This window comes from Cupressus sempervirens, chromosome 1, assembly GCF_028749045.1.
Source record: "Cupressus sempervirens isolate cs-2001-9-10 chromosome 1, ASM2874904v1, whole genome shotgun sequence".
Lineage (NCBI taxonomy): Eukaryota > Viridiplantae > Streptophyta > Pinopsida > Cupressales > Cupressaceae > Cupressus > Cupressus sempervirens.
In genome coordinates, this window is record NC_143118.1 from 39,228,408 (window position 1) to 39,247,914 (window position 19,507).

A 19,507-nucleotide genomic window follows, 5' to 3' on the forward strand; every position below is an offset into this window, starting at 1 on the left:
TATCAACCCATTTCTTCTAATCCTAATGTTCTCGCTAGCCTCAATGCTCTCAGGTTGTGTCTGCAAATTCTCCTCAACAACAATCAGTTTATTCGAACGGTTTAAACATCACACATTAAGCTTCATTCCAACACTAAAAGTGTTAAATAGTCAAAGTTGACTTATTTTTTCCAAGCTTAATTAGTTTATCATGCAGTTTTTTCTCTTGATCTCTCCTTACGTATTTAACCTTCTTCTTACGAATAGTCTGAAACATAACCTTCTAGTTGGCCATCGACAGTTTCCATCTCTCAATATCATTATCAATCATGGGGTTGTACAAATTGAATTGTTGAATGATGAAGGAGGAATACACTATATCTTCATCAGCTGAGAAGAGTGTTTGGTAGTGAAATAATCTTAAGTCTTTCCATATGCACTTAGGTAATCTGGAGAGAGAACTGGAAAGACAAAGTTTTCTAAAGAAATAGGATATTGTATTCTACTTCCAACTTTAAGAGCCTTCTGCTAATAAATTTTCTATCTGGAGTTTTTATTGTAAATTTTAAATCCATATTATTCTTTCTTTTTATTTATGGTCAACTTATGATTTTAGTATTCTGTATGGTCACACCTTAATAGGAATCTTAATATGGATTAGGTATAAAGTTCCAACCAAGTGGATTTTAGAAATGATAATGAACAAGAAGATAATTTCGACCTTATTAATTAAAATATATAAGTCAAGATAAGTATTATAGAATAAGAAGTCAAAATAAATTATTAACTGACTATCAATCCAAATCAAGAAACTTGTGTGATTGGACAAAGTAATAATGAATAAATTTTCAGTAAGAAGGAAACAATATCTCAATGTAAGAGTTCCAGTTTATAGAAACTAAACTAGTAAAATACTTTAATATGGTTGCCCTTCATAAATTCAATGGAAAAATATGTTAGGGAAAGTTGTAGAAGGTTGGGTTTCAAAAATAGAAAAATATTATGAGATCAAAAATATCTCAAAGTGAAAAATAACAACATTTTTTTGTTAAGTTTCATAATTGTCTTGAGAATACATAACATAATAATAATATCTAAAATTGACATTATCTTTTCATCTATATTTATGTTGAAATATTTAATTACATGTGTAACTATTGAATGTTATAACTCTTAAATGCTTTAAGATAGTATTGATCATATAATAGAAAATATGTTAGAAAACATCCTAAAACCTTTCCATCCCATTTAATTATTATAAAATAATTAATCTACTAATATACTATTAATTACCGTTACATCCTACATCATTAACTTATGTATGACCTAGATGACTTTAGATGACTTTATTCTTGGCTGTCCAAATACTTTTTCCTAGATTTCCAAAAATATTGTGATTAAAAAGTCCACTTCGATATCACATGCTTAAGAGTTCTTTGTTGTATCAAAGATTACATCAATGATTCATTTGGCCTCCCATAAATTTCCCTTGATTTTACTAACTAGCACTTGCACCTCTCAAGGGTGCAAGGTTAAGCCGATAGTCCTCTATACTTTTGACGATGTTATATTTATTTATAGACTCTCCATGTCTACTTCCCTACCCCTATTTTTATATCTCTCTTATTCACAAACATAGTGACTTATTCCTTCCTATATATGTCAATTTTATTTTAGCCCTCTTTACCATTCACTTCTATCTATCTATATCTCATTTCCCATATCTCTTTGATTTATTCTATTTATGTTTTCTATCTATATATCTATCAACTATCTATCTATTGACTCTTATATATTTATTTATCCCCCCTCTGCTCTTACTATTTATCTCCCTATAATTTCCTTCTTCTTTATTGAGCTCCCTTCATAACTATCCTCCATTTTGATATTCATTTATGATCCATCGATCTATACATTGTGTCTATCTATACACTATTTCTACCTATATTTTCCTATCTCTTATTTATCACCACCAATATTTTTCCCTCTCTACCCCTCTTTTTGCTTTATATTATTATCTTACTCATTCTCACCCTATCCCCTCACTCTCTCCTCGTCCCTCACTATAACTATCTATATCCTATAACTATCATTTCCCATAAAAAATGGACAACCTATCCATTTGAAATCAATAATTAAAAAATGTCTCTATCTCATCATCTCTATCTCTTCATCCCATTATTAATCTAGATTTATATTTCTCTCTATTTTTATATCCATTTGTATCTCTATAATTCATGCATTCTCCCTATCTAGCTCCCTATCATTTCCATTATATCTTTTTTAAACACATACACTCTTTTCTCTTCCCTATCTAGATACCTTATCTTACCCCTCCTTTTACCATTCACCTCTACTGTCTATATTCTATTTGATATATTTCTAAATTTAAAGATGTTTGCATATAAATTTAAAGATGTTTACATCTAAATTTAAACTATGGATGAAATTCGATTGATTAAAACTCTCAAGCTTAAACACTAATTAAATTATGATGCATGCTTATTGGGAGTAACTACCACAAAATTAAAATAATTAGAAAAAATAAAATCTAAACCCTAATTTTGAAATTGTAAATAATCTTACACAATATTTGGAATCAACTAAATTAAATTTTATATTACTTTATTTTCATTATTAGAATAGAGGATTTTTTAAATGATGTGGCATGATATAAAATTGTATCAACTCCTACAACTATTGTGATATTGCTATCAGGATTTAACCGTGTGATTTTTGAGTCAAACTCATTGACCCATGTTTCATGAGTAGTGATTCAACATGAATCCATCTCTCATGAGAATAAATGGAACACTTAACACTCATTGGATCTAGGTGATTCTCACAAGGGTGAAGCACCGGGACTTCTCGGGAGGTCACCCATCCCAGTACTAGTTAAGCGCGCTCAGGCTGGAGTAGTATTGGGATGGGTGACCTCCTAGGAAGTCTCGGTGCTTCACCCTTGTGAGCATCACCTAGATCCAGTGAGTGCTAAGTGTTCCATTTATTCTCATGAGAGATGGATTCATGTTGAATCACTACTCATGAAACATGGGTCAATGAGTTTGACTCAAAAATCACACAGTTAAATCCTGATAGCAATATCACAATTTGACTAGCTGTGGAAAGTATCTCCTACTTATCCTACAACCATGTTCACTATTTACACTGCAATTGTGAATGTGCAAATAAAGAATCCATAGCAATGATAAGGTACTAGAACAACAATTTTAGATTTGCTAGTTCATTTTTATTATTTTACATTTATATTCATAATTAACTTATATATTAGTTATATTATTATATTTTTGTTTCAAATATATCTAATATATTATGATTTAATTTACATTATTATTTTCTAAAATATAAATTATATACTATTATATTATTATGTGAGTTATATTCCTTACTTAAGTTAATCAACCAAAATATTATAGATATCTATGAAATATATTTTTAAAATTATTAAATTATTATAAATAAATAAAATCAATTAATCTAATTTAAGTAAAGATTATAGAAAAAGGATTTTATTTTCATTTCAATAATATTATAAATTTATGAATATTTAAAAATTAAATCTAAATTTCTATAATTATTAGAAAATTTATTATATGTAATTAAATTTTAAATTTATGATGTTTATGATTTATAATTTTTATATAAGGAGAGGTTCATAATCAATAGAAAATGATTTTAAATTTTGTAAACATGATCATTCATATGAATCAAAATTAATAATTTTAATCATTATTTTTTGTTATAATTACAATAAAAGCTTATCATCTCAAACTTATAGTCAACATCAAAAAAAAAAAATTAAGTAAATTACCTATGTCTGCGGGTAACAGCAAACAAATACTCTCAAACACTAAACCGATGAATGCCAGCGAAGAAATTATAAGCGTGCAGTGAAGGGAAGTATGTCCACATTGTTTATATTATTATTATTATTATTATTATTATTATTATAAATCTATTTTCTTAAAGCTCGGAATTAGTTGCCACTTGTTACTTCTCAGTATTATTATTATTATTATTATTATATGCATGTGACGCTTTCAAAGTTAGAATTATCTATTTGCTTGACTAAAATAAGGTTGATGACCTTCACATGTTCTATAATATTCCTCGAGCTATGCAAGTAATAGTTAAATAAATGGTCTATTTAGTGGTTTTGAAAGATTGACCTGTTAATGTTTGATATAAGCACACCACTTATAATAGAATATAGGAGATGGTTAAACCAAGTCATAAATCTAAAAAAAATATTGGCAATTAATCTTTATAGTATATTCTGATCTTGTTAGAAGCAATTGTAAGGGTCTCTGTTTTAGTGCTTTCATAGTCTCTGTTCTTAACCTACAAAAAAAGAGAACTGCAAAGTCTGCAATCTATTACTGATGGAGATAGGATTTCTACATGTCCTAATGATGGTTTAGCGCTGGCTAATCTCTAGACAAAATGCACCAAAGACCCCAAAAAAAGTTAAATTAACAAATATACAAATCATGAAGATCAAATGCTGAAATTTTCAAAAAAAAATCATTGTGTTTTCGTTTTTTTGAAATTTAGTCAAGGGTGCAATTTATGGGGAGGATGGCCTAGATCAAAATCAAATTCATAAAGATCATAAGAACTCAAATTTTATCAATCATTGATAAAAAAATTAATCGCATTTGAAATGTGATTTAGTCTTCCCTTGTGTTCTCCATTACTGAACCTATAGAACATTAGCATCATAGAAAATATTCTTAGGTCAAAGTACTATAATTCATGCATTTACCTAGATCAAATGCCTTCCAATTAAGAGTTCTTGACTAGTTACTCAAGACACAATTGTATGCATTTATTAGACAAAGAAGCTCAACTTTATAATTTGAATTTTTTTTAGTTCTTTTATCTCCACTAGTATCTCAATGCTTTTAGCTTTATAGTTTGAAGTTCTTTTTTAAGTTTTTTAGTTTTTTTAAGTTTTTTTTAGTTTTTTTAGTTTTTTTATAGTTTTTTTAGTTTTTTTTTTTTAAAAAAACTTTTTTAAGTTTTTTTTAGTTTGAAGTTTTTTAAAGTTTTTTTAATAGTTTTTTGAAGTTTTAGCTTTTTTAAAAGTTTTAAAGTTTTAAGTTTTTTTAAGTTTTTAAAGTTTTTAAGGTTTTTTTTTTTTAAATTATAGTTTTTTAAAGTTTTTTTAGTTTTTTTAAGGTTTTTAGTTTTAAGTGTTTTTTAAATTTTTTTTTTTTTTTTTTTCAAATTATAATTTTTATAGTTTTAAGTTTCTTTGGTTTTAAGTTTTTTTTAGTTTTTAGTTTTTTTTTAGTTTTTTTAGTTTTAAGTTTTAAAAATTTTTTTAGTTTTTAGTTTTTTTTAGTTTTTTTAGTTTTTTTATAGTTTGAAGTTTTTTTAAGTTTTTTTTAGTTGTTTTAGTTTTTTAATTCCTGCATGTATCTCAATGTTGAATTCATTAGAGTTAATTGTAGTGCTCTATCAAATATGAACAAATAAGGAAGAGAATTTTGGTAGTTTGAATTTGTTGATTAAAAAGTAAAAATTATATAATACTTTAAAAATAGTTTCAATTTGTAATATTCTTATATGATTAAAAAGCTTGGCTTAAAATTCATGAGATTAACTCTTAAGAATTAATTTATGTATTTTATGTATAATTTTTTAAAATATTAAGTATAAACAAGCTTATTCTAAATAACTAATATAACTACAAGTTTATTGTTTAGTTTACTCTAATTGATATTTTGTTAAATTTCTTATACACTCAAATATATATATTACATCAATTTAAATTATTTAATATTATTTATATTTTTATCCATGTTGCAGAGCACTTAGATGGCTAAGCAAATTATGGACAAGGGAACGAAAAGAATAATGATGATAGAAGTAATATTGAGGGCTTTAATTTTGATTTTTACAATATTTGGGATAAGTCGTGCAGTGACTGTAAAGCAAACAAAGGAAATATTTGGCATCCAGAAGGAAGCTACATACAAGCAACTCAAAGCTTTCGTGTAAGTTTAATATTTAAATCAATCATATTTTACTGAATCTTGGTTTGCTCATTATGTTTTTAACATGAAAATTCATTTCTAAATCTTGCAGATTCTTGGTGGTTGCTGATGGAATTTTAAGTTGTTATTGTCTTATTCAACTTATGAGCATTTATTTTAGAACTCCATTACTAAACAAGGCGCTTGGATGGACTATTTTTTCTTGTGATCAGGTATGTTTCTAACATAATATGCCTAAGAATCATTCAATTTTAACTAATTTTTTCACATTGACATTTTTGTAAATATTTATTTTAGAGATTTTAAGTTTGTTTGAATTTTTTGGGTTTTGGTTCCCTTCAGGTTATCACTTATTTGAGTTTTTCAGCAGCAATGGCTTCAATAGAGGCTGCATATTTAGCAATGGAAGGAGAAAATGATTTCCAATGGTTTAAAGTATGCACCTTTTTTGGAAGTTTTTGTAAGCAAACAGGGTTGGTTCTAGCCAGTTCCTTGATAGGAATTTTGTGTATGCTAATTGTGTCTTTCATATCTTCATATAATCTTTTTCGACTCTATAATTCCAAGGCTGGGCTAAATCTTTGAGGCCTTGAGATAAAACTCATAAACATCTATTTAATTGTGACTATTATATTCCATATTGTTTAGTTTTCCCTTTTAAAAGTTGTAACGTATGTTATACTCTTATTAAAGAGCAAATGTATCACTGATCTTGTTATATGTAATGATCTTATTGTGACTCTTAACTGATTCAGTTATTTCCTATACAATCTCTCTTCATTTGTTAGAAGTACTTTCAAGTATGAAGAAAAATCATGGTTTTTCAATACTATTTAAATGTTGATTAAATTGAAATTAGATATAACATGTGAGTGCTTTGATAAGAGATGAGATTTAAGAGAAAAATGTAGAATGAACATTAAATAATGTAAATATAAGTTTTTTGAAAATGAAAATACAAAAACAAAAAAGTTCAAGATTAATATATAGATATAAAGTTTACAATATTTAGGAAATTTGAATATTTTACAATTAAATTCAATTTATCAAATATGAACAAAAAATCATTAAAAAAAAAACTCATCAAAAAATTTATTACGAAAAATTAATAAGAGAAATACAAAAAAAAAAAAAAGTGACATCTCTAACAAATATTTTATTGACTAAATAAATTATAGAAACTAAAAAAATTATTTAAAAAAAAACTAAACTAATATAAAAATAATAATTTAAAGTAATTTAAAAACTAAAACCTAAATCAGTTTAAAAAATCAAAAGTTTAATAAATAGAGATTACAACATAATCTAAATCACAAGTAATTATTTTTCAAATAAATAAGAAAAGAAAAAATATATTTTAAAATTATAATCTTATGTGAACAAAATAGATTATTAATAATTTTTAGTTTAAATAGCATAACATTTACTAAAATCTTTTAAATAGATTAATAAATATTATTTATTTAAATTTAATTTATCAAATGTGAAAGAAATAATCATTTAAAAAAACTCATCAAAAACTTTATTATGAAAAATTAATAAGAGAATATAAAAAATAATATGTCTAATAAATATTCTATTGACTAAATAAATTATAGAAACTAAAAATTAATATTTAAAGAAAAATTAAATTAATATAAAAAATAAATTAAAATAATTTAAAAACTAAAATTTAAATCAATTTTAAAAATCAAAAGTTAACTAATAGATCACAACATGAGCTAATGTGGAGACCACAACAAATAAATAGAAAAAGAAAAATAATAGTTAAATTTGGAGATAACAACTAATAAATATCAAAACAAGACTTAAAAGTGGAGGGAGATAAAAACTACTAGTAAATAATTAATGGGAAGGATTTTCAATTTTCTAGCCAAACTCTGGCAAATTTTTTGTCAAAAAAATTATTTCCGAGAACAAAGTTCCCACAAATAGCCTATCGGCTAAATTAAATTAGAATGAAATAGAAGACAAACGTATCAAGAATTAAGTTTGAAAAATAAAATAAATAAACTTCTTTCATTTTTAATTTGAGATTAGTTTTGATATTGTTGATGGAGCAATGCATTGTGATAGAAGAATTGAAACTAAAATTAGGTTTTAGGAGAGTATGACATAGATGTTATCTAAAAATTATTCCTAGGGAGATGATTGTACATATGCTCTTGTAGTTAGATCAGATCACTATGCAACTTAGTTTAACTAGTGTGATGTGCATGGTGCTATTATGTGACCGCTTGATACGTAATTCCTTTGTATTACATATTTGATGAGTAGGAGGTTGTATGTGAAAAGGAAGACTTGACTTTTTAAATAACATTCAATATACAAATATAAATGAAATAAAGGGTAAAATCTGGTGAAATTATAATTAAACTAATCTGTGTGCGCGCGTGTGTGCGTGCGTGTGTGCGTGAGAGAGAGAGAGAGAGAGAGAGAGAGGTGTGTGTGTGTGTGTGTGTGTGTGTGTGTGTGTGTGTGTGTGTGTGTGTGTGTGTGTGTGTGTGTGTGTGTGTGTGTGTGTGTGTTTATCCTTTTTATGCTTGAAATGAACTGTTAGTGTAGTTTTTTTATTTCCTAGTGGGTTATTTTTTGTTCCTTTTATTGCTAGTTTTTTTCCTACAGTTTTAATAATCTTGCTTAGGTTAATAAAGCATGTCTTATTTAGAAAGTGGTTGCGAGGTGTCACCTTCTTACATGTGAGAAACCATTAGCTATCTTAGAAATATACTTGTTTATCTTTAGTCTGATAGATGGTTGCCCCTCATTGGTCAGTGTTGTCACCTCCTCCCTCTTCCTAGTCTATATAAGCATGCTACCTAGCTTGTATTTGAGATCGATTTCTTTTGCATCCTCTTAATGCTATTTTTCTTCCAGTATTTGCAATACTCTCTTGGAGACTAACTTTTTTGTTGCTATTTTGATTTTATATCATTTGCATTCATAGTTTAGATATCTATTCTTTGCACTAGTTTTCTAGGTTATCAATCTTTTCAGATTCTAACATGATATCAGAGCTTTTCTATGTGCAAGAGTAGATTTTTGTTTTCTTATTTGAGAAATTCGGGGGGGGGGGCGAGGGGGGGCTAATAAATTTTATTGTAGTTTTTTGAAAAATGAAGTATGTTCTTCTCTTGCATCTTTGGATGATCTTAAGAATTAGAAAAGTTTTGACAAAAACATTTTTAATCTGAGGGATTTCAATCTCAAATCTAACAACCAACGTGCATATTTGGAATTTTCAATCAGTATTGCAGGTTCCAGCATGTCATTGATGGACTTAGGGAGCTGATCCGGCATTTACATGTTATATTTTGGTTGCTTGGGTCGTTTCTTGATTTTTGGAGCCATTTTTTACTATTAAAGGCATCTAATTTACACTACAGCAACATCTTTTGTACATCAGCAAGAAAATCACTCTCTAGGTTTTGTTTGCAACACCAACAAACTATTTGGGTATCTTTTAGTTTTTGCATGAAAGCTCTATATTTTGCATAATTGAGCACGGAAAGCTACAGCCATACCCCTCTCCATTGGCAATTGCAGATTTGAACATAGTTTTCAAATGTCTCGTTCTTGCTCATATAGACTCTGATTTTGATGATTCTTGTTATGACCTTGGTTATTTTTTTGTGCTCTATCCACTAGTGGAGTTGTTTTTTGATTTTCATGCATGAATTCTTCAAAAATTGCAGATTCTCGGCCGTGACTATGCACAGTTCTCATTTTAGAAACTTTAGAGGATCATAAATTTCTCAAATGACCTTTTCTATTGTCCGACATCTAAGCAGGTTGCTGATATCTTCACCAAACCCTTCACTGAGAGAAAGTTCCTTCATTTGTGAGCTTTTTTGGGGGTGTGGGATGCTTCATCTTTTTGGGGGTCTCTTCTCTCTCTTTTGGGGGAATTTTATGTACATGGGTACCTCATCAAGCCTAACTTGTCGAGACCCATTTCTCTATCCACCTAAGCTTCACTTATTGGGGGGTGGTAGTGTAGTTTTTTAATTTCCTAGTGGGTTATTTTTTTCCCTTTATTGCTATTCTTTTTCTTACACTTTTAATAATCTTGCTTAGGTTAATAAAGCATGTCTTATTTAGAAAGTGGTTGCGAGGTGTCACCTTCCTACATGTGAGCAACCATTAGCTATTTTAGGAAGATACTTTGTTATCTTTAGTTTGATAGATGGTTGCTCCTCATTGGTCGGTGTGGCCACCTCCTCCCTCTTCCTAGTCTATATAAGCATGCTACCTAGCTTGTATTTGAGATCAATTTCTTTTGCATCCTCTTAACGCTATTTTTCTTCCAGTATTTGCAATACTCTCTTGGAGACTAACTTTTATGTTGCCATTTTGATTTTATATCATTTGCATTCATAGTTTAGATATCTATTCTTTGCACTAGTTTTTTGGGTTATCAATCTTTTCAAATTCTAACATGGTATCAAAGCTTTTCTATGTGCAAGAGTAGATTTTAGTTTCCTTATTTGAGAAATTTGGGGGGGGGGGGGGGGGGGGGGTGGTTGGAGGCGGGCTAATAAATTTTATTGTAGTTTTTTGAAAAATGAAGTGTGATTTTCTCTTGCATCTTTGGATGATCTTGAGAATTAGAAAAGTTTTGACAAAAACATTTTTAATCTGTGGGATTTCAATCTCAAATCTAACAACCAACGTGCATATTTGGAATTTTTAATCAGTATTGCAGGTTCCAACATGCCATTGGTGGACTTAGGAAGCTGATCTAGCATTTGCATGTCATATTTTGGTTGCTGAGGTCGTTTCTTGATTTTTGGAGCCATTTTTTACTATTAAAGGCATCTAATTTACACTGCAACAACATCTTTTGTACATCAGCAAGAAAATCACTCTCTAGGTTTTGTTTGCAACACCAAAAAACTATTTGGGTATCTTTTAGTTTTTGCATGAAAGCTCTCTATTTTGGATAATTGAGCATGGAAAGCTACAGCCATACCCCTCTCCATTGGTAGTTGCAGATTTGAACATAGTTTTCAAATGTCTCGTTCTTGCTCATACAGACTTTGATTTTGATGATTCTTGTTATGACCTTAGCTATTTTTTTGTGCTCTATCCACTAGTGGAGTTGTTTTTCGATTTTCATGCATGAATTCTTTAGAAATTACAAATTTTCGACCGTGACTGTGCACAGTTCTCATTTTGGAAACTTTAGAGGATCATAAATTTCTCAAATGACCTTTGCTATTGTCCAACATCTGAGCAAGTTGTTGATATCTTCACCAAACCCTTCACTGAGAGCAAGTTCCTTCATTTGTGAGCTTTGCTGGGGGTATGGGATGCTTCATCTTTTTGGGGGTCTCTTCTCTCTCTTTTGGGGGAATTTTATGTACATGGGTACCTCATCAAGCCTAACTTGTTGGGACCCATTTCTCCATCCACCTAAGCTTCACTTATTGGGGAGTGCTAGTGTAGTTTTTTTATTTCCTAGTGGGTTATTTTTTTCCCTTTATTGCTAGTCTTTTTCCTACACTTTTAATAATCTTGCTTAGGTTAATAAAGCATGTCTTATTTAGAAATGGGTTTCGAGGTGTCACCTTCCTACATGTGAGCATCCATTAGCTATCTTTGGAAGATACTTTGCTCTCTTTAGCTTGATAGATGGTTGCTCCTCATTGGTCAGTGTTGCCACCTCCTCCCTCTTCCTAGTCTATATAAGCATGCTACCTGGCTTGTATTTGGGATCGATTTCTTTTGCATCCTCTTAATGTTATTTTTCTTCCAGTATTTGCAATACTCTCTTGGAGACTAACTCCATGTTTCTATTCTGATTTTATATCATTTGCATTCATAGTTTAGATATCTATTCTTTGCACTAGTTTTCTAGGTTATCAATCTTTTTAGATTCTAACGTGAACTACCTAGGGAAAAATTCTTAAGCACAAATCCTATTCATATGACTCAACACTTTTTGACATGTAAGCTAATGGGATAATTATCATATTATGGGAAATATAATCATGGGAGTGATAAAATTTTAAACAAGGAAATATAGGGAATGAATGCAAATTAGTCTAGGGTGCAAGTCACTTGGGATTAAAGAAACAACGATTAAGGTAATGGATAATTCAATATTTAGTAATAGGTTTATGATTAGAGCACAATTTATGTGCTAAACAAATCAAACTAACTACCAATAAACTTACATCACAGATTGAGAAGTAGTATAAACTAAATGTGTAAATTTCAAAGAAATGTGGTTTTATCCCTTACATTCATAATATATTGCATGCCTTGTAGATAAGAATATGATATAGTATAGTGCACCTTAGGATGTGTATACCACACTAAGACCCACTTGGGAGTATTTGTAAGTTGCATGAGATATTAAAATGTACTTAATTATGAGGGTCATGGTTTAGTGAGCATACAATTTTGGGCCTATAATTTATATGAGACCACTTAATGGTTTTGTGCAACCTTACATTCTATAAAAAGCAAGCGCATGGGTAATTGCACAAATATGGAATGGAGAACTAAAAGAGTGCATGTGTGGATCCCATATGATTTTGGATTGAAAATATCTACAAGGAGGTTGTTTAATGCTATTAAAATTTTGCAAGTGTATTATAATTCTATTCTTTGGATTAAATTAAGTTTGAAATAACCCTCACTGAGTTTGCCGTCAGCAGGAGATTGTCGAATTCGATAAGAATCTGCCTTCAATCAGGAAGAAATGACACCGCTATCAACCTTATAACCCATTTTTGGGTCTGTGCGCAACCATTCCCAATGTTGACAAAGTCTGCGATTTTTCTCCTTTCAAATGGTGACTGAACGGGTCTTGAAGCGTTGTTCAGACGGGCGCTTGTTCTTCACGTATGGTTTTCCCCTCGGATCAGAATCGGCTCACGTTCTCGCTCTCGTACTACCCTTGCATCCACCGCATTCTCAGTGCTTTGGCGCCAAATGGTGAGAGGATTCGGGTCGGGTTCCGATCTGGAGAGATCCTTTAAACTTGCGCTTCCCAAGGTGAATGCTGAGACGGCGAATTTGCAAAGGTGAACAATTCAATGCTAGACCCAATGTTTCCTTGCCCGCGCGATCCTGTTCTTGGAAATCAGATATTCTGGTTGAAGTATTGGCTCCGGCTATCAATTATAGAAGTTGGGGCGTTCATTCTAAGGTGATGTTTGCAATGCGGACTTTCTCCTGGTTACAGATCCGCCAATCCTCAAAATTCAAGATATCACCCTATCCGTAAACCTGAATATGAAAATTATTACAACATGAAATGGCTGAGTGCCATCTCCAATAAGCAACCCTTCGGAAGATATCCCACCTCCTCAGTTATGCAGATCTAAGAGAGTTTTCGTTCTCAGAGATCTCATGGGAACTTGCAGACCGATGGCTACAAATTGCCTCAATTGAAAAAGAAATTGAATCCAAAAATCGCTTGCTTCAAAAGGGAGCCCTATGTCCTTTATTTATTTCCTTGCCGAGAAGTTTCTGGAAATTATCCAGAATCATCTTGCACTACAAATATTAACTTTATAAAATTAAATAATTAACTTTATAAAGTTAGAATACAACCTTTATTTAATATTGGAATGAGTAGGCCTCGCTTACTGAATTGGAAGACAAAATCGACCCTCTTCCCATAATTATTTGCCTACGAGAGTCAATGATAGGCAAATCCCTTGTTATAATTACGTTGCTAAGAGAGGGACATGACAGTCCGCCCTTCCAGATATTGCTTGCCCTCGAGCAATCTCAGAGCTGGATGCTGCAAAATGGTCTCATTCTCCCAAGTAGCATCTTCGATTGGTAGATCCTTCCATTTAACCAAATATTCTTTGATTACTCTTCGGCGGAGCTGTTTTTCTCTGCTTCCTAAAATGAATTCTGGTACCATGATCAATTTCCCTTCATCATCCAGAGGCGGCAAGACTGCAGAAGGTATTACATTCTGTCCCAATGCCTTTTTGAGACGTGATACATGGAACACATTGTATATTTTGTTGTCTGTTGGAAGCTCAAGTTCATAAGCCAATTCCCCTATTCACCTACTGATCCTGAAAGGTCCATAATACCTGGGTTTAAGCTTTTCTGACCCACTCTTTTTGAGAGTAGATTGTCGAAATGGTTGAAGCATTAAGTAAACCATGTCGCCCACCTCAAAGCTTCTCTCCGTCCTCTTTCGATCTGTGTATTTCTTATACTGATTCTGTGCTCGAGCGATGTTATCACGTAGAGAGCTAATGATATCTTTACTTTCTTGCAGTAAATCCCCAGCACGTGGAACCCGAACATCACTCATCAATAAGTCAATGAAACTGGGTGTATTATAGCTGTACAATGCTCGAAAAGGTGTCATTTGTATAGACATGTGGAAAGTGGTGTTATAGCAATACTCACACAAATAAATCCATCTTACCCAAGCCTTCTGCTGATCAGCTACGTAATTCCTCAAGTAGCCTTCCACCCATTTGTTTACTATCTCCGTCTGACCATCGGTTTGTGGGTGATAACTAGTACTGGGTGTGAGCTCAGTGCTGCATAATCGAAACACCTCTTGCTAGAAATGACTCAAGAATCTACTATCCCTGTCACTGACAATACTGCGGGGTATCCCATGTAACCTGAAAACCTCCTTGAAGAATACTTCGGCTACCTGTACTGCAGTATAAGTAGTGGTGATGGGAAAGAAATGAGCATATTTTGTTAGCCTATCCACCACCACATAAATGCAATCACATCCTTGAGCCTTGGGCAACCCAGTAATGAAATCCATGGATATGCATTCCCACTTCTGACACGGAATGGGAAGTGGCTGTAGAAGCCCTGCTGGAAAGGTGTGCTCCTGTTTATTCTGTTGGCAAACGGAACACTCACGAACATACTGCAAAACATCCTTCTTAAGTCCTTTCCATGTAAACCATTCTCGCACCTGTCTATATGTTTTAAAGTATCCAGGGTGACCAGCTATATGTGAATCATGAAGAGCTCGCATAATGAACTGTTTCACCTTCGATCCTGGGACTAAAAATATCCTGCTCTTGTAAATAATCAATTCATCCACAAGTGTGTACCTGGTATCAACAAGGGTTCCATCAACTATCCTTGATGCCCATAAATCTCGGGCATATTCTGCAATAATCAGATGCTTCCAATCCTCAGAGATTTCAATCATTGAACTAAGATGTGGTCTGCGTGACAAGGCATCTGCTACCACATTCTATGTGCCCTTAACATAAGATATATCGAAGTCATATGCCTGTAACTTACTGACCCATTTCTGCTGCCTATCATTGAGATCCCTTTGCCCGAGGAAATGTCTTAAACTGTTGTGATCAGTTTTTATGCAGAATTTGCCACCTACTAAGTACTGCCTGAACTTAGCTAGTGCATGCATGATAGTTAACATCTCCTTATCGTAAATGCTGAATGATCTCTCTGGCCCACGAAGTTTCCTGCTTTCATATGCAATTGGGTGTTTATCCTGCATTAAAACAGCCCCAATACCATCTCCTGAGGCATCACACTGGAGTTCAAATGGTTTTGAGAAATCAAGCAATGCTAGTACCGGACATGAAGTCATGATCTCCTTGAATCTGTCAAAACAAGCCTGTGCCTTTGCTGTCCAAACGAAAGCTCCCTTCTTAAGCAAATCAGTTATAGGAGCTGCGTGTCGTGAATACCCGCAAACAAATCTGCGGTAGAATCCACATAAACCAAGGAATCCCCTTAACTGTGTTAGGTTCTCAGGAGTAGGCCACTCCACAATAGCACGAATCTTATCAGGATCCATCTGCACTCCTTCTCGGCTGATAATATGACCTAAGTATAACAACTCGATCATTCCCAAATCGCATTTGGACTCTTTGGCATACAAGGATTCTTCTTGCAAGGTCTTCAATACTGTTTCTAGATGCGCCATGTGCTCCTGCCATGTTCGACTGTATACCAAGATATCATCAAAGAATACCAACACGAATTTTCTCAGCTGATGATGGAAGACCTTGTTCATGGTAGACTGGAAAGTAGCTGGTGCATTGGTCAATCCAAATGGCATCACTACAAACTCAAAATGCCCACAGTGGCACCTGAATGCCGTCTTCTCAATGTCCTGTTCTCTGACTCTAATCTGGTGGTAACCTGATCTCAAATCAATCTTACTAAAGTAGCATGCCCCATGCAGTTCATCTATTAGCTCATCAATCCGTGGAATAGGATATCTATTCTTAATGGTTTTCTTATTTAGCATCCTGTAATCTATACACATCCGTAACGAACCATCTTTCTTCTTAACCAAAACTACTGAGGAAGCAAAAGGAGACTTACTAGGTTTGATGTGTCCCATTGCGAGAAGCTCCTTGATGGTTTTTTCTATCTCATCTTTAAGCCTTTTGGGATGCCTGTATGGAGTAATCATGACTGGTTTAGCGGCTTCTTCCAATTCGATGATGTGCTCGATCCCTCTATCAGGTGGTGTACCAGGTGGAATATCGTTGAATACCTTACTATACTTTTCCCTCAATATCTGTATGTCAGGATGATATTCTGTCTTGGGTTGTTCCTCCTGTGTAGGCATGAGAGTACACATGGCTGCCCATTCAAGATCCTCATGTCTCACCAATCTTTCCAATCGTCTAAGAGAGATCGTTCGGATATCACTATTCCGAATAGCTCTCAATACATGCTGCCTCCCATCTACTTCGAACTTAATCTCCATGTCCCTGAGTCGAAAAGTAACCTCACCCAATAAACATAACCATGTCATTCCCAAAACGATATCCAAATCACCCATGTTGACCACGTGGTAATCCGCTTTGAACTCATAATTATTCAGGCGTAAAGGCATGTCTCTGACTATCTTGTTACACTTAAGAGTGTATCCGTCAGCAACCTGTACACGAAGACCTTCAAATTCTTCCGTCTTAATACCACGACGCTCAACCAATCTTGCATCTATGAAGTTATGTGTGGCTCTGGTATCAACCAATGTAATCACCTTTTTCCCTGCTAGGACACCATGTAATCTGAAAGATCCTTCTTGTTGAATACTAGACAAACGCCCTTGCTGTAGATGTAATTCAGGTTCTTCTTTCTGTTCTGGCTTTCCCGTCTCTTCCTCAGATTCTGAACCAGTGTGTTCATCCTCTTTTGCCGTACCGTCAGAGTCTGATCCTTCGTAATATGCCCACATAACTCTATTGGCTTTTCCTTTTGGTCGCAAGGGACAATCATGATCCCTGTCATATGGACCTTTGCAATAGAAGCATAATTTCTTCCTTCGCAAGTCATTTAATGCTTCTGTATCTAGGGATGTGGTAGATTTCCCTTTGGTTTCAATGCTTTTCCCTTTATTTTTATCAAACTTCCTATTGTCTTTGAAAGAGGTAGTACTTCTGGGAGGGAATCGGCTAGAAGGGGCTGTAAGTTCCATACTTCGTGCTTTCCTCATGGCGTCCTGTAGTGTTGGTGGGTCAAATGCCTTAATCCATCCCTTGAGGGGTTCAGACAATCCTTCTGTAAATAAGATAACTAACCTCCTCTCCGATACATCTGGTACCATGACTGACAACCTCTGAAATTCACTAATATAAACCTCGATATTGCCAGTCTGTTTTAATTGTGCAAGGTTGCAAAAATAAATTTTTGGATCCTTCTTATCAAAACGTTCAACTAATCTATCCACGAAGTCCTGATATGATGTTACCTGATTGTGCTGCAAAGTAACCATTCCATGTGACCACCAGTCATGAGCTGCGCCTTCTAGATGCAAGGTAGCATATCTGATGGCATCTATTTCAGACATAGGCCTTAATGCTAGAAAGGTGTCCAACTTATGAATCCAAGCTTGTGCCGTCATCTGACCACTTCCATCGAAAAAGGGTAAAGTAAGTTTACTGACAGCTCGCTGCAACTCGCTATCATAACCTCCTCTAGGTCTCCTATTTTGGCGGTTGTTCCTCATATGTTCCCTTCTTTGGTTTAGATATCGATCAAAGTTCAATAATTCACGCACATGCGGGGGTAATGCTTGCCATTCTGCCATAGCAGCCCTAAGATCATCCTGGAAATCTTCTGGTGCATCGTCTTCTCCTATCTCCTGAGCCTCTTCCCTTAGGAAGGTGGGATGAGTAGGCCTATTTGATGTCCATGATCTGCGCCTAGGAGCACCTTGTGATCTGGCCACACTCCTATCATCGTGATCAGATGTGCCTCTTCCTTGATCCTGAATCCTGGACTGAATAACTCTTTCCATTATGGTAGTCAAAGCCTGTAGTGTCTGAGTTATTTCTTGTTGTCCGGTAGTCATGGTTCTGTAAAATTCTCTGGTTTCATCCTCGTTGACTCTGGGAAATCTTGGTGGACTCTGTCTCTCACCCATATCCCTGTTCTTGAATAGGGTTTTTGAATATAATACTAAGAATTAAAGTATCTTTACCCAATCAGGATGGCAGGATTACTGCTCTGATACCACTGAAATAACCCTCACTGAGTTTGCCGTCAGCAGGAGATTGTCGAATTCGATCAGAATCTGCCTTCAATCAGGAAGAAATGACGCTGCTATCAACCTTATAACCCATTTTCGGGTCTGTGCGCAACCATTCCCAATGTTGACAAAGTCTGCGATTTTTCTCCTTTCAAATGGTGACTGAACGGGTCTTGAAGCGTTGTTCAGACGGGCGCTTGTTCTTCACGTATGGTTTTCCCCTCGGATCAGAATCGGCTCACGTTCTCGCTCCCGTACTACCCTTGCATCCACCGCATTCTCAGTGCTTTGGCGCCAAATGGTGAGAGGATTCGGGTCGGGTTCCGATCTGGAGAGATCCTTTAAACCTGCGCTTCCCAAGGTGAATGCTGAGACGGTGAATTTGCAAAGGTGAACAATTCAATGCTAGACCCAATGTTTCCTTGCCCGCGCGATCTTGTTCTTGGAAATCAGATATTCTGGTTGAAGTATTGGCTCCGGCTATCAATTATAGAAGTTGGGGCGTTCATTCTAAGGTGTTGTTTGCAATGCGGACTTTCTCCTGGTTACAGATCTGCCAATCCTCAAAATTCAAGATATCACCCTATCTGTAAACCTGAATATGCAAATTATTACAACATGAAATGGCTGAGTGCCATCTCCAATAAGCAACCCTTCGAAAGATATCCCACCTCCTCAGTTATGCAGATCTAAGAGAGTTTTCGTTCTCAGAAATCTCATGGGAACTTGCAGACCGATGGCTACAAATTGCCTCAATTGAAAAAGAAATTGAATCCACAAATCGCTTGCTTCAAAAGGGAGCCCTATGTCCTTTATTTATTTCCTTGCCGAGAAGTTTCTGGAAATTATCCAAAATCATCTTGCACTACAAATATTAACTTTATAAAATTAAATAATTAACTTTATAAAGTTAGAATACAACCTTTATTTAATATTGGAATGAGTAGGCCCCGCTTACTGAATTGGAAGACAAAATCGACCCTCTTCCCATAATTATTTGCCTACGAGAGTCAATGATAGGCAAATCCCT

At 33.7% G+C, this 19,507-nt stretch overlaps 1 pseudogene; it reads left to right on the top strand.

The window, feature by feature from the left end:
* Positions 1-5,823: 5,823 nt before the first annotated feature.
* On the top strand, positions 5,824-6,587 carry LOC149576069 (CASP-like protein 2BC2 pseudogene; annotated as a pseudogene).
* Positions 6,588-19,507: the final 12,920 nt, after the last annotated feature.